The 13,547-nt window shown below is 44.4% G+C and overlaps 1 pseudogene; it reads left to right on the top strand.

The window, feature by feature from the left end:
• Positions 1 to 725: 725 nt before the first annotated feature.
• LOC139410201 (delta(24)-sterol reductase-like) lies at positions 726 to 10,922 on the top strand (annotated as a pseudogene).
• Positions 10,923 to 13,547: the final 2,625 nt, after the last annotated feature.

The following is a 13,547-nucleotide window of genomic DNA, read 5'->3' on the forward strand; positions in this document are numbered from 1 at the left end:
ATGTAATCAATTTTAAATTCAGGCTGTAACACAACAAAATGTGGAAAAAGTTAAGGGTAGTGAATATTTACTGAAAGCACTATAGTTAAATGCATTAGATGTTGCATTGGTTAGGGTTTCATGTAATAATCAGTGTAGTTTTATTACCTGGTTTATGGCAGTAATATTGTTATATAATAATAATAATAACAATAATAATAATAATATAATAATATTATAATAAATAGGTTATATAAATAATGGTTAACCACTGTAGGCCTAGTTTGATATCAGTTTAGTTGAATGGTTTTAACCAAGTTTTTTTTATTGACACTGCGCTGGGGGAATGGTGTGACGGGATTTCTGCTCTCTGATTGGACGAAGCGCGCCAACGTAGCACATGGAGTCATCCCGATTGACGCGTCTTTAGCCAATGAACGCCGGCCAGAGGCGGGGCTAGCCGACCACACAGCTAGACTCGCCTATCAGAGAAAACGACAGGAGTGGCAGGATTCTAACTTCAATATTCACCCACCTGTCTGTCTATGTAGTGATGTGTGCATTTATGTGTGTGTATGTGTTGGCATAGATAATGTATGTGGATTTTAAAAAGAAGAAGTTTAGAAATCTTGCATTGCATCCCAACTAAAGGCAATAAAAGATAGATTGTTCCTAGAAGGGAGTTATTCTCTGGAACAGTCTTAACTAGACCATCATCAGGCCAGTCGACCAGCAGCGCAGGGAGGATGGATCTGTTGTTGTATCTCGGTGGACTGGTAGTTCTCTTTCTGTTGTGGATCAAGGTGAAAGGCTTAGACTACGTGATCGTTCACCAGAGATGGATATTCGTCTGTCTATTTCTGCTGCCGCTCTTATTACATGCGCGCGTGGCTCATCTTCAAAATGTGTTCCGCGCCAAAACAGCACGACCAGCGCGTGCGGGACATCCAGAGACAGATAAATCCACGTGGCTAAATTACATCGACAATGTGTGTGCGCGTGCGTGAGAGAGAGAGTGCTGTGAGGTTCCTGGGGTGAGGAAAGACTGTAATCCCTCTCTTCCTAAAGATATTTTTGGAAAGAACGAGGGATTTGGGAATGAATGAGAGGAATAACAAACTGCAGCATTCACTGCATAGGTCTTGGAGTTCAGTGTGTGTGTGCATTCCGGGAGCTCAGTATTTGAGCATGGCATCAGATACTGTATTTCCTTCTGTCGTTTACAAAGTTTAAATTATTTCTTCCATCGAATGCTCTGTAGTGATTTATAGGGAATAGCAGGAGTAGGGCTTTAATCAGAGACCCCAGAGAAAGTGCAGTGCCTTCTGTGCCATAAAGGTCCAGACCTTTAGGCAGATGCCATAATACATACAGTATGATACTGTGTGTGGGTTGCAGTTACACGTGTGGAGGAAGGAGGGGGGGAAGACTCTCATGTGTACAGGTCGACCTGTCTGGCTGACTGTCTCTCTCAGAGGTGGGAAATACAAGAAGACTAACAAGAACATCATGATCAACATGATGGACATACTGGAGGTGGACACACAGAGGCAGATAGGACAAACACACTCACACGCTGTAGCTCTGTATATAAAAGTGTGTAGGTGTGTGTAAACCTGTATGATCCGGGAAAGTATATGTACAACAGGTGGTTCGTGTGGAGCCCCTGGTCAACATGGGTCAGATCACTGCTCTCCTCAACTCCCTGGGCTGGACTCTGCCTGTGCTGCCAGAACTGGACGACCTCACTGTCGGTAACTCCCTGGGCTGGACTCTGCCTGTGCTGCCAGAACTGGACGACCTCACTGTCGGTAACTCCCTGGGCTGGACTCTGCCTGTGCTGCCAGAACTGGACGACCTCACTGTCGGTAACTCCCTGGGCTGGACTCTGCCTGTGCTGCTAGAACTGGACGACCTCACTGTCGGTAACTCCCTGGGCTGGACTCTGCCTGTGCTGCCAGAACTGGACGACCTCACTGCCGGTAACTCCCTGGGCTGGACTCTGCCTGTGCTGCCAGAACTGGACAACCTCACTGTCGGTAACTCCCTGGACTGGACTCTGCGTGTGCTGCCAGAACTGGACGACCTCACTGTCGGTAACTCCCTGGGCTGGACTCTGCCTGTGCTGCCAGAACTGGACGACCTCACTGTCGGTAACTCCCTGGGCTGGACTCTGTCTGTGCTGCCAGAACTGGACGACCTCACTGTCGGTAACTCCCTGGGCTGGACTCTGCCTGTGCTGCCAGAACTGGACGACCTCACTGTCGGTAACTCCCTGGGCTGGACTCTGCCTGTGCTGCCAGAACTGGACGACCTCACTGTCGGTAACTCCCTGGGCTGGACTCTGCCTGTGCTGCCAGAACTGGACGACCTCACTGTCGGTAACTCCCTGGGCTGGACTGTGCCTGTGCTGCCAGAACTGGATGACCTCACTGTCGGTAACTCCCTGGGCTGGACTCTGCCTGTGCTGCCAGAACTGGACGACCTCACTGTCGGTACGCTATGCATATCATTATCATTATATCTGCATATCATCAGTATATATTGTTGGCTCAGGTTTTATAGTGTATGGTGGTATATGTTTTTGTGTATGGTTTTGAGTTATATGGTATATAATGTATATATTGTTGTATGGTTGTTATATGGTATATATGGTGGTATATGCAACGATGTATATAAACCCCAGATTGCTGATGCTATGTATTGGCCATTGGCTTCATTCACGCTTCTAGGTTTGTAGAACGGAAGTTCAGCAAAGTGGTATTGTTTATGTTCTGGTTTATGCTCTGGTCGCTAGCAACAGCGCAGAATTATCAAGCTTGCATAATGGCGGCACAATCCTCTCACCGATGCTGTTGTAGTGTCCCTTTTTGTTCCAACAACAAACAAAAACCATATCTCAGCTTTCACGACTTCCCAAGGATGCAACTTTCCGTGACAGCGGGGTGAGAGCAATTAGAAGAGATGAGGGCCCTGACGTCACTATTTTACGTGGGAGCACCTTCGTCTGTAGCCAGCATTTTAACCTGGCCAACTGTCGGCCATATTGGCACTCCCCAGTAGGAGCAGTCCTCTATAGGAATGAATGGAATTCTACACTATTTCAATTAAGGACAAAATTATATGTATTTAAGTATTTTTGTTGTTGTAGTGGGGACAGTAAAATTATACTTGAAGGAAAATGTTTTTACATCTATTTATTTAAATTTTAGTGTTTAGTTCACTTAATAAAATGTATACTGAACAAAAATATATAAACTGTCACGTCGTGTATGTAGGTAGCAGGGAAGTCAAGCACAGGAGAATTCAACTTGGTATAAATGGAGTATTTTAATAACTTAAAACACAGTCCATAATAAAATAAATGTGGGTACAAGAACCCGTCGCACACCAATCCATAAAACATGAACATAACAATAAACAATCTCTGACAAGGACATGAGGGGAAACAGAGGGTTAAATATACAACATATAATGAATGGGATTGGAACCAGGTGTGTAAGAAGACCAGACAAAACCAATGGAAAATTAAACATAGATCAATGATGGCTAGAAGACCGGTGACGTCGATCGCCTAGCACCACCTGAACAAGGAGAGGCATCGACTTCGGCAGAAGTCGTGACATAAACACAGGCCTCCCGAGTGGCGCAGCGGTCTAAAACACGCAGTGTTGCAGCATCATTACAGCCTGGGGTTCACATAGGGAGTCCCATAGGGCGGCACACAATTGGTCCAGAGTTGTCCGAGTTAGGGGCAGATAATGCCAAGAGTGTGCAAAGCTGTCATTTAGGCAAAGGTTGGCTACTTTGAATAATCTCAAATATGAAATATATTTTGATTTGTTTAACACCTTTTTGGTTACTACATTATTCCATATGTGTTATTTCATAATTCTGATGTCTTCACTATTATTCTACAATGTAGAAAATAGTACAAATAAAGAAAAACTCTTGAATGAGTAGGTGTGTCCAAACATTTAACTGGTACTGTATATAAACGCAACATGTAACAATTTCAAAGATTTTACCTTGTTATAGTTCATATAAGGAAATCACTCAATTGAAATAAATAAAGTAGGCCCTAATCTATCGATTCTAGGGCATAGGCCCACCCACTTGGCATCCAGGGCCACCCACTGGGGAGCCAGGCCCAGCCAATCAGAATGAGTTTTTCCCCACAAAAGGGCTTTATTACGGATAGAAATACTGATCATGCTGCTTAATCAGTTTCTTGATAAGCCACACATGTCAGGTGGATGGATTATCTTGGCAAAGGAGAAATGCACACTAACGGGGACGTAAACAAATTTGTGCACAAAATTTGAGAGAAAATAGCTTTTTGTGTGTATGGAACACTTCTGGTTGCACGGTGGCTTCAACCCAGCGCCCCATATCAGTCATCTAGCGTATATATGAATCATTGGGTATATATATTGTTGTTCGGCTGTGTTGTATGGTGTATATATATATATATATATATATGGTGGTATATGTTGTTGTTATTGTTGTTGTTCTATAGAACAACTGACTGATTGTCATCCAGAGGGGTATACTACAAAGCAGGATCAATGAGTTAGTCAGCTGACTTGCCTATCTATTCTGAAATAACCCTTTTTTTTTTAGATAAGCTTGAAATGGGCATGGACTAATTGACTCAACAACCAAAAACACATATCTACTTTTAGTTTTCTTAATGAACCAGAAAATCAATAGTTATTTCTGGTTGTTGATCAAGGTTAGCTGGCTAACTCATTGATTCTGCTTTGTAGTATACCCCTCTGTAGCTGAGTGTTTCCATGGCATCTTATCCATCAGGGTTGTTTATTTCCTGTTGGGAGCATCATCACCCTCTCTTATTGGATCAGAGGATCAATTGTTTATAGATGGTAGAGTTCCGAGGGTGAAACTCAGAGGAAATGGCTTCAGAGTGCACAGCACTCCTGGATCAGATTCCATAATGGTTTTCCGGATCCATAAATGTTAGAGCAACAGCTTAATGTTTTCTCTTCAGCATGCTGTAGATTAATCTGGAGCACCACAGAGAATGACACACACACACACACACGCGATAAACTGTTTGAGTGTTTACGCTGCTCTCTGCTTCACCTGTGAGGAGATTGAGTTCCCTAAGTCCCTAGTGTTGTTGTTTTGTTTGTCTATGTGTCCTGTATTGTTGGTGTTGTAAATTGACTGTGTCCCTGAGCACTAGTGTGCCCCAACTGTCTTTTGTTTACTGAATAATCAAGCCTACCCGTCCACCCCACCCCATCCCTCCCTCTTTCTCCCTCTCGTTCTCCATCTACAGGTCTGGTGATGGGTACAGGTATAGAGTCATCCTCTCATATCTACGGACTCTTCCAGCACATCTGTGTTGCCTTTGAGCTGGTGCTGGCTGACGGCAGCCTGGTCCGCTGCACTGAGGTGAGCAAAGCTCTCTTTACTGCTCAGATCTTTAAGAGAACCTTGGTGTCGGAGCAGAGCAATACCTCCAGTTCTGAAGCTCACAGAGCAATGCTACAGGCTTCCAGTTCTGTAGCTCACAGAGCAATGCTACAGGCTTCCAGTTCTGTAGCCCACAGAGCAATGCTACAGTCTTCCAGTTCTGTAGCCCACAGAGCAATGCTACAGGCTTCCAGTTCTGTAGCCCACAGAGCAATGCTACAGGCTTCCAGTTCTGTAGCCCACAGAGCAATGCTACAGGCTTCCAGTTCTGTAGCTCACAGAGCAATGCTACAGGCTTCCAGTTCTGTAGCCCACAGAGCAATGCTACAGGCTTCCAGTTCTGTATCCCACAGAGCAATGCTACAGGCTTCCAGTTCTGTAGCCCACAGAGCATTGCTACAGGCTTCCAGTTCTGTATCTCACAGAGCAATGCTACAGGCTTCCAGTTCTGTATCCCACAGAGCAATGCTACAGGCTTCCAGTTCTGTATCTCACAGAGCAATGCTACAGGCTTCCAGTTCTGTATCCCACAGAGCAATGCTACAGGCTTCCAGTTCTGTATCCCACAGAGCAATGCTACAGGCTTCCAGTTCTGTAGCCCACAGAGCAATGCTACAGGCTTCCAGTTCTGTATCTCACAGAGCAATGCTACAGGCGTCCAGTTCTGTAGCCCACAGAGCAATGCTACAGGCTTCCAGTTCTGTATCTCACAGAGCAATGCTACAGGCTTCAAGTTCTGTAGCTCACAAAGCAATGCTACAGGCTTCCAGTTCTGTATCTCACAGAGCAATGCTAAAGGCCTCCATTTCTGGAGCTCACAGAGCAATGCTACAGGCTTCCAGTTCTGGAGCTCACAGAGCAATGCTACAGGCCTCCAGTCCTTAGCTCACAGAGCAAGACTACAGACCTCCAGTCCTTAGCTCACAGAGCAAGGCTACAGGCCTCCAGTCCTTAGCTCACAGAGCAAGGCTACAGGCCTCCAGTCCTTAGCTCACAGAGCAAGGCTACAGGCCTCCAGTCCTTAGCTCACAGAGCAAGGCTACAGGCCTCCAGTCCTTAGCTCACAGAGCAATGCTACAGACCTATAGTCCTTTAGAAAACATAAAGCCAACACCACTGGAAATGGCAGTTAATCTGGAAACAAAGGGTCCACAGTACAACCAGAGAGAGCGAGAGAGAAGGAAAGGAGAAAGAAGGAGGATTGCTTCTGCTCTTACAGAAGGGGAACTGATGTTCTCTGTGTGTGTGTGTGTGTGTGTGTGTGTGTGTGTGTGTGTGTGTGTGTGTGTGTGTGTGTGTATGTTCTCTAACAGGAAGAGAACTCTGACCTGTTCCACGCAGTTCCATGGTCCTGTGGAACTCTGGGGTTCCTGGTTGCTGCAGAGATAAAGATCGTCCCGGCAAGGTATTGGGTTCGTCGGCAGTATGAGCCAATCAGAGGGCTGGAGAACATCTGCCGTCGTTTCAGTGAGGCGTCTGAGGACAAGAACAACACATTTGTAGAAGGACTGCAGTACTCACTTGACAAAGTTGTTATCATGACTGGCACTATGACTGACGGTGAGAGAGAGAAAGAGAGAGAAATAGAGGAAGAATGATAAGGTACTCTCAGAAGGACAATGGAGGAGAAGAGTGCTGTTTGTCTGCAAGATCTAACCATAATCCTGCACTGTGTGTGTCTGTGTGTGTTTCAGATCAACAGGATCAGCCTGCACTATAAGCCGTGGTTCTTCAAGCACGTTGAGAGATACCTGACAGAGAACGACACAGCAGTGGAGTACATCCCTCTACGCCACTACTACCACAGCTCCAGGTACACACATACACACACATACACACACACACACAATAAAATCAAATTTTATTTGTCACATGCGCCGAATACAGTGTAGACCTTACCATGAAATGCTTACTTACAAGCCCTTAACCAACAATGCAGTTCAAGAAGTTAAAATAATTACCAAATAAACTAAAGTAAAAAATGTTAAAGTAACACAATAAAATAACAATAACGAGGCCACATACAGGTTGATACCGGTACCGAGTCAGTACGTGGGGGTACAGGCCAGTTGAGGCAATCTGTACATGTAGGTAGGGGTGAAGTGACCATGCATAGACAGCAAATAGCGAGTATCAGCAGCGTACCAAACAAATGGAGGAGGGGGGGTGGTGTCAATGTAAATAGTCTGGTGGCCATTTTATTAATTGTTCAGCAGTCCCATGACTTGGGGTAGAAGCTGCCAAGGAGCCCCCCAGTCCTATTCTTGGCGCTCCGGTACCGCCTGCCGTGCGGTAGCAGAGAAAACAGTCCTCCTTATAGGCTGTCTCGTCGTTGTCAGTTCTCAGGCCTACCACTGTTGTGTCGTCAGTAAACTTAATGATGGTGTTGGAGTCGTGTTTTGCCATGCAGTCGTGGTTGAACAGGGAGTACAGGAGGGAACTAAGTACACACCCCTGAGGGGCCCCAGTATTGAGGATCAGCGTGGCCGACGTGTTGTTGCCTACCCTTACCACCTGGGGGCTGTCCGTCAGGAAGTCCAGGATCCAGTTGCAGAGGGGGGTGTTTAGTCCCAGGGTCCTTAGCTTAGTGATGAGCTTCATGGGCACTATGGTGTTGAACGCTGAGCTGTAGTCAATGAACAGCATTCTCACATAGGTGTTCCTTTTGTCTAGGTGGGAAAGGGCAGTGTGGAGTGCGATTGAGATTGCGTCATCTGTTAGGGCGGTATGCGAACTCAAGTGGGTCTAGGGTATCCGGGAGGATGCTGTTGATGTGAGCCATGACCAGCCTTGCAAAGCATTTCATAGCTACCAACGGGAGTGCTACGGGCAGTAATCATTTAGGCAGGTTACTTTCGCTTCCTTGGGCACAGGGACAATGGTGGTCTGCTTGAAACCTGTAGGCATTACAGACTTGGTCAGATTTGCCAAATGGAGGGTGGGGGAGAGCTTTGTATGCATCTTTGTGTGTGGAGTAAAGGTGGTCTGTAGTTTTTTTTCCCTCTGGATGCACATGTGACATGCTGGTAAAAATGTGGTAAAACTGCATTAAAGTCCCTGGCCACTAGGAGCGCCGCTTCTGGGTGAGCATTTTCTTGTTTGCTGATGGCCTTATAGAGTTGGTTGAGTTCCAGCATCGGTCTGTGGTGGTTGGTAAATAGACGGCTACAAATAATATACGTTTCATCTTCAATGCCCTTGCTGATGGAAGGAGGTTTTCACTCAAAATCTCATGATACATGGCCCCATTCATTCTTTCCTTTACACGGATCAGTCGTCCTGGTCCCTTTGCAGAAAAACAGCCCCAAAGCATGATGTTTCCACCCCCATGCTTCACAGTAGGTATGGTGTTCTTTGGATGCAACTCAGCATTCTTTGTCCTCCAAACACGACGAGTTGAGTTTTTACCAAAAAGTTATATTTTGGTTTCATCTGACCATATGACATTCTCTCAATCTTCTTCTGGATCATCCAAATGCTCTCTAGCAAACTTCAGAGGGGCTGTACATGTACTGGCTTAAGCAGGGGGACACGTCTGGCACTGCAGGATTTGAGTCCCTGGCGGCGTAGTGTGTTTGTTACTTTGGTCCCAGCTCTCTGCAGGTCATTCACTAGGTCCCCTCGTGTGGTTCTGGGATTTTTGCTCACTGTTCTTGTGATCATTTTGACCCCACGGGGTGAGATCTTGCGTGGAGCCTCAGATCAAGGGAGATTATCAGTGGTCTTGTATGTCTTCCATTTCCTAATAATTGCTCCCACAGTTGATTTCTTCAAACCAAGCTGCTTACCTATTGCAGATTCAGTCTTCCCAATCCTTTGACAGCTGTTTGGTCTTGGCCATAGTGGAGTTTGGAGTGTGACTGTTTGAGGTTGGGGACAGGTGTCTTTTATACTGATAGCAAGTTCAAACAGGTGCCATTAATACAGGTAACGAGTGGAGGACAGAGGAGCCTCTTAAAGAAGAAGTTACATGTCTGTGAGAGCCAGAAATCTTGCTTATTTGTAGGTGACCAAATACTTATTTTCTACCATCATTTGCAAATAAATTCATTAAAAATCCTACAATGTGATTTTCTGGATTTTTTTTTCTCATTTTGTCTGTCATAGTTGAAGTGTACCTATGATGAAAATTACAGGCCTCTCTCATTTTTTTAAGTGGGAGAACTTGCACAATTGGTGGCTGACTAAATACTTTTTTGCCCCACTGTACATACATATACATACATATACACACACACACAGTGCATTAGACAGATGATACAAAGTGACCCTTTTATCCTGCAGATTTCAGCATGTCATCATCTCCTCCCCAGCACATAACTCTGCATTAGTCTCCCTAATGTACACAGACACACACGCTGCCATTAGGAAACCACGTGTGGTTTGCTGGTAATTGTTCCTTAACCTTAAATTATGTTCGAAATTATGCCAAGTTTTTCTCTGACAGTTATATGAGACATAGACGAGGGTCGTGTTCTGTGGGACGTATAATAAACAATCTTTCTGAAATAGAAAACTAAAATGTGTTTCCCTACTGGACACAACTGTGGAGCTGGAAAGCTGATTGCTGTAAACATGAATGTGTGTTTTTGTCTCCAGGACATCATCCCGTTTGGTAACCACCCAGTGTCCCAGTGTTCCGGTGGATGGTTCCTCCTAAGATCTCTCTGTTGAAGCTGACCCAGGGAGAGACCATCTGACAACTGTATGAGCAGCACCATGTTGTGCAGGACATGCTGGTCCCCATGAAACACATCCAGACCGCTATCGCACGCTTTCACCAGGACATCCATGTAAGACACACAGACACACACAAACTAGTCCATTTCACATAAGACACATAGCATGCTTCCTCAACGTAACATACCCTAATACATTATACACACAAGTGTGACTGAGTTGGTTTATCTCATTTAGGGGTGTGAATGAGTTGGAACAGTATATCTAATTTTAGGGGAGTGACTGAGTTGGTATAACTCGTTTAAGGGTGTAACTGTCTCATTGTAGGGGTGTAACTAAGTTGGTATGTCCATCCCTGCAGGTGTACCCTCTGTGGTTGTGTCCGTTCGTGCTCCCCCTGGCCCGGGGGATGGTTCATCCTAAAGGTGAGGAGGCAGAGCTGTACGTGGACATCGGAGTGTACGGAGAACCCAGGGTTAAACACTTCATGTAGACAGCTGGAGCAGTTTGTCAGAGAGGTGCATGGGTGAGTTTTGTGTGTGTGTGTGTGTGTGTTCCAGATGCTGTATGCTGATGAGTACATGGAGCGTAGTGAGTTCTGGGTAAAGTTTGTCAGGATGTTAAAATCACCGGAGCTGGGCTGTCGGGACGCTTTCCCTGAGGTATACGACAAGATCTGCAAAGCTGCACGACTCTGACCTCTGACCACTAACCCCTGATCCTTTAACATCTGCCATCCCACTAGTAACACGATGAAGATTAGAGCCTTTAAGGAGTGTTCTCAGCCTGTTTTTATTGTAAAGCCCAGTGAATGTGAATGTGCTGATGAAACAAATACAGCCTTAACACCAGCCTGTTTTGATGTACACTAGCGTTCAAAAGTTTGGGGTCACTTCGAAATGTCCTTGTTTTTGAAAGAAAAGCACATTTTTTTGTCCATTAAAATAACATCAAATTGATCAGAAATACAGTGTAGACATTGTTAATGTTGTAAATGACTATTGTAGCTGGAAACTGACTATTTTTTTAAATGGAATATCTACATAGGCGTACAGAGGCCCAATTTCAGCAACCATCACTCCTGTGTTCCAATGGCAGGTTGTGTTAGCTAATCCAAGTTTATCATTTTAAAAGGCTAATTGATCATTAGAAAACTGTTGTGTTAACTACACTGCTCAAAAAAATAAAGGGAACACTTAAACAACACAATGTAACTCCAAGTCAATCACACTTCTGTGAAACAGACTCCATGAGGGTGGTATGAGGGCCCGACGTCCACAGTTGGGGGTTGTGCTTACAGCCCAACACCGTGCAGGACGTTTGGCATTTGCCAGAGAACACCAAGATTGTCAAATTCGCCACTGGTGCCCTGTGCTCTTCACAGATGAAAGCAGGTTCACACTGAGCATATGTGACTGACGTGACAGAGTCTGGAGACGCCTCCACGTCTCCACGTCTCCTGGCGTTGTACGAGATATTCAGTTTATTGGTAATTTCTCACATGGAATAGCCTTCATTTCTCAGAACAAGAATAGACAGACGAGTTTCAGAAGAAAGTTCTTTGTTTCTGGCCATTTTGAGCCTGTAACCAAACCCACAAATACTCAACTAGTCTATAGAAGGCCAGTTTTATTGCTTCTTTAAATCAGCAAAACAGTTTTCAGCTGTGCATAACATAATTGCAAAAGGGTTTTCTAATGATCAATTAGCCTTTTAAAATTATAAACTTGGATTAGCTAACACAACGTGCCATTGGAACAAAGGAGTGATGGTTGCTGATAATGGGCCTCTGTACTAGAGGTCGACCGATTATGATTTTTTCAACGCCGATACCGATTATTGGAGGACCAAAAAACACCGATACTGATTAATCGGCCGATTTTTATTTATTTATTTGTAATAATGACAATTACAACAATACTGAATGAACACTTATTTTAACTTATTTTAACTTAATATGATACATCAATAAAATCAATTTAGCCTCAAATAAATAATGAAACATGTTCAATTTGGTTTAAATAATGCAAAAACAAAGTGTTGGAGAAGAAAGTAAAAGTGCAATATGTGCCATGTAAGAAAGCTAACGTTTAAGTTCCTTGCTCAGAACATGAGAACATACAGTGCCTTGCGAAAGTATTCGGCCCCCTTGAACTTTGCGACCTTTTGCCACATTTCAGGCTTCAAACATAAAGATATAAAACTGTATTTTTTTGTGAATAATCAACAACAAGTGGGACACAATCATGAAGTGGAATGACATTTATTGGATATTTCAAACTTTTTTAACAAATCAAAAACTGAAAAATTGGGCGTGCAAAATTATTCAGCCCCCTTAAGTTAATACTTTGTAGCGCCACCTTTTGCTGCGATTACAGCTGTAAGTCGCTTGGGGTATGTCTCTATCAGTTTTGCACATCGAGAGACTGAAATTTTTTCCCATTCCAGCTCGAGCTCAGTGAGGTTGGATGGAGAGCATTTGTGAACAGCAGTTTTCAGTTCTTTCCACAGATTCTCGATTGGATTCAGGTCTGGACTTTGACTTGGCCATTCTAACACCTGGATATGTTTATTTTTGAACCATTCCATTGTAGATTTTGCTTTATGTTTTGGATCATTGTCTTGTTGGAAGACAAATCTCCGTCCCAGTCTCAGGACTTTTGCAGACTCCATCAGGTTTTCTTCCAGAATGGTCCTGTATTTGGCTCCATCCATCTTCCCATTAATTTTAACCATCTTCCCTGTCCCTGCTGAAGAAAAGCAGGCCCAAACCATGATGCTGCCACCACCATGTTTGACAGTGGGGATGGTGTGTTCAGCTGTGTTGCTTTTACGCCAAACATAACGTTTTGCATTGTTGCCAAAAAGTTCAATTTTGGTTTCATCTGACCAGAGCACCTTCTTCCACATGTTTGGTGTGTCTCCCAGGTGGCTTGTGGCAAACTTCAAACTACACTTTTTATGGATATCTTTAAGAAATGGCTTTCTTCTTGCCACTCTTCCATAAAGGCCAGATTTGTGCAATATACGACTGATTGTTGTCCTATGGACAGAGTCTCCCACCTCAGCTGTAGATCTCTGCAGTTCATCCAGAGTGATCATGGGCCTCTTGGCTGCATCTCTGATCAGTCTTCTCCTTGTATGAGCTGAAAGTTTAGAGGGACGGCCAGGTCTTGGTAGATTTGCAGTGGTCTGATACTCCTTCCATTTCAATATTATCGCTTGCACAGTGCTCCTTGGGATGTTTAAAGCTTGGGAAATCTTTTTGTATCCAAATCCGGCTTTAAACTTCTTCACAACAGTATCTCGGACCTGCCTGGTGTGTTCCTTGTTCTTCATGATGCTCTCTGCGCTTTTAACGGACCTCTGAGACTATCGCAGTGCAGGTGCATTTATACGGAGACTTGATTACACACAGGTGGATTGTATTTATCATCATTAGTCAT

The sequence above is a fragment of the Oncorhynchus clarkii genome, chromosome 5 (assembly GCF_045791955.1).
Source record: "Oncorhynchus clarkii lewisi isolate Uvic-CL-2024 chromosome 5, UVic_Ocla_1.0, whole genome shotgun sequence".
Lineage (NCBI taxonomy): Eukaryota > Metazoa > Chordata > Actinopteri > Salmoniformes > Salmonidae > Oncorhynchus > Oncorhynchus clarkii.